Source organism: Sturnira hondurensis, unplaced genomic scaffold, assembly GCF_014824575.4.
Source record: "Sturnira hondurensis isolate 20B ecotype Veracruz unplaced genomic scaffold, ASM1482457v3 Scaffold0010476, whole genome shotgun sequence".
Classification (NCBI taxonomy): domain Eukaryota; kingdom Metazoa; phylum Chordata; class Mammalia; order Chiroptera; family Phyllostomidae; genus Sturnira; species Sturnira hondurensis.
The window spans coordinates 499,398-502,559 of record NW_028083107.1 but is presented as its reverse complement, the minus strand read 5'-3'; the positions used below and the strand labels follow the sequence as shown (position 1 = coordinate 502,559).

Below are 3,162 nucleotides of genomic sequence, written 5' to 3'. Positions count from 1 at the left end.
TCTGGAGATTCCTCTTTTCCTTTCAATTGGGTCTGTTTCTTTGTCTTTCCATTATTTGTGAGACTCTACTTGTTTTATTCTGCTTCTTAAATTGATCTTTTTTGGCTCCCTGACTTTGTGGTATGAACTCCTATGGTAGGAAGCCTATGAGGTTCAGTGCTACAGTCTCCTTGATCACCTGAACTAGATGCTCTTGGATGCCCTTCATGCCATTTATATTGATCTGGATGTATTTGGATTTTGACTGTTGTTAGATCTTTCTTTGGTGGCTCCTTCCTCCATCTGTTTGACTGAGAGCCACTCTGCCCACCACATCTTTTGTGCTGTTGTGCAGGTGCTACCAGAAGAAAATCACAAAGCCCAGAAAACAAACCCACACCTATAAAAATAAGTCCTCCCAAGTCCCACTATCAGCATCAAATTAACCATTATTAATAAGGTATAAAGAGATTAAGACTATTATATTAAAATGATAAGAACAGATACTACACTTGATCTTATCCAAAAGGCTGAGAAAGTATGAGATTAAGAATATTATAAAAAGGAGAGTGGATATTAGATGACCTACTAAAAGAAAAATGATTTTGAGATGGTGGAGGGAGGTATACTAATAAGAGTTGGGATTTGGAGCAATGCAAAGAGAGAAAGTAAAAGTAACATTTTATTCATGTTAAAAGTAACATGAATAAAAAAGGGAATAAAGAATGTGGAATGGAGAATGAGAAGGGAAGTGTATAGTATTGGTTTAAACAGAAATTAAAATAATATAAAATAAAATAAAGTGAGAGATATAAAGAAAAAGGAAGAATAAATAATAAATTTTTAATAAAATCAGCACTGGCTGGTGTAGCTCAGTGGATTGAGCACAGGCCTGTGAACCAAAGGATTGTGGTTTGATTCCCAGTCAGGGCACATGCCTGGGTTGCAGGCCACAGCAGGGGACTCACAAAAGGCAACCATACATTCATATTTCTCTCCCTCTCTCCTTCCCTTCCCCTCTAATGATAAATAAATAAAATCTAACAAATAAAATAATATAAAATCATAGGATCCAAATTGGAAAGAAATATCCACCACAGTACTATAAACAACTAATAAGCTAAAATTAACATAGGTGGTATAGGAATAACATGGTAAAAGAAACAAAGACAAGTTTAAAAGTTGTCTAGAGTAATGGGAAGTGATTTTGAAATGATAGAGGGAAAGGGAATAATGAGACTGAGGAACAAAAATCAGACTCTGGGAAAATTAAAGTTTTGGATGGAAAAAAATAAAGTAAAAAAGGAGAATAAATAAAAATAAAAGTGTGGGATGAAAGAGAAATAGGAAAGAGACAAAAAAGAAAAAGAAAACAGGCCAAGACAGCCAAGTTAAAAATTTGGGCCAAGAAAAACAGTAGGAGAGAGGACTAGTAAAATTTGATATTTGAAATAGAAAATTAGTGAAGCACTAGAGACAAAATTGAAAAATAAATGCAACAGCAACTACACTACCCACAAACAACTAGCAAAGATTGCTAAAGGTAAGGAGAGAACACGGAAGAGCAGAGGGAAAGGATGTAAGTTGACCATTGACAAGAAAATTGGTTTTATGTCTGGATGGGGGGGAATAGTAAGAGTACGTAAGGAAAACAAATTGTATCAAGAGAGAAAACAAAATTTGAAATGAAAATAAAACTGTACTTGAACAACAATTACAAAAACAAACAAACTAAACAAACAACTGCAGCAGGAACAGAACCACAGAAATGGAGATCACAAGGAGGGTTATCAACAGGGGAATGGGAGGGGGAGGGACAGGGAAAAGCTACAAAGAATAAGTAGCATAGATGGTAGGTAGAAAATAGACACAGGGAGGGTAAGAATGGTATGGAAAATGTGGAAGTGAAAGAACTTGTAAGTATGACACATGGACATGAACTAAAGGTGGGGAATGTGGGTGGAGGGGGTGTGCAGGGTGGAAGAGAGTGAAGGCAGGAAATGGGACAACTGTAATAGCATAATCAATGAAGTATATTAAAAAAGAAAAATAATGCAAACAAAAAAGGAAGATAAGGTGGCCAAGAGAAGGGAAGGGCAAAATATTGGAATTGAAATACACCGTTATAAAATTTAGTGACTTAATATGTACAAACTTTCTGGACAAGCGGTGAATGTTAAAAAGCTATTCAGGAAAGAAAATATCACAAATCATGGAGAAGACCACAGTGGGTTTTGTCTCAGTGGCCTCCTGTATTTACAACTGTTTTTTTTCTTTCTGGGTACACCTCTGGTGATGTCAGATGTTGATCCCATCTGACCTTAGGCAGCCAGTTTGAGACTTCCAAGGATCTAATGTCTGTGGCTGTCTCCTTCAATCATTAATCTGGTCACTTTGTACTCAGCAATCAGGTTTAAGCGTTGTAGGGCAGTGTCTAATTCTTCCTGGGGTGGGGGCTATTGTATCCCCTCAGGCTACTGCTGGTTGGCAGGGAGTGGTCTGCCTGAGCAGGATGGCTGCTGCCACATGGAGGTTGGCTCAGTACTGGGATCCTGGTGGCTACCCTTTCAGTTCCATCCCCAAAGCCTTTGTCCCCAGTATCTCCTCAAGCATCTCTAGTCCACTCTTCCCCCACTTTGCCAGGAGTCTACTGTCTGTGGCTATCTCCTTCGGTTGTTAATCTAGTCAATCAGTACTCAGCAGTTAGGCTTAAGTACCACAGAGCCAGGGCAGTGTCTCTCCTGGGGTTGGGGTTGTTGTTTCCCCTCAGGCTGCTGCTGCTCAGAAGGGGCTGCTGTCTCCCTGAGCATGATGGCTGCTGCTGAATGGGTGATAACTCAGCATGGGGACCCCAGTGTCTACTCTCAGTTTTCTCTCCAAATCTCCTGCTCTCAGACTCTCCTCAGGCGCCACCAGCCCACTCTGACCCTTTTTGCCAGAGCCCATGGCAAGTGGCTGCAGACAGAAATTTGTGTCTTGGCCCATTAAAGGGCTCTCGTGTCTCCAGCTGCCTGTCTCTGCAACTCTTAAGCTTTTCACTGTTGGTTGTTACCTGTAATTTTGGTCTCAGTGTTCTAGGCTGGGGATCCCAGCTTAGGGTTTAGAGCCCATTCTTCTTAGGGGAATCCAACTGGCAGCTTAATTTGCCCTCCAGAGCTGTCCCCTGTGGGTGACCAGCCAGCC

General features: G+C 40.5%; 1 pseudogene; it reads right to left on the bottom strand.

The window, feature by feature from the left end:
* Positions 1-386: 386 nt before the first annotated feature.
* On the bottom strand, positions 387-521 carry LOC118996011 (uncharacterized; annotated as a pseudogene).
* Between the last annotated feature and the right edge of the window lie 2,641 nt (positions 522-3,162).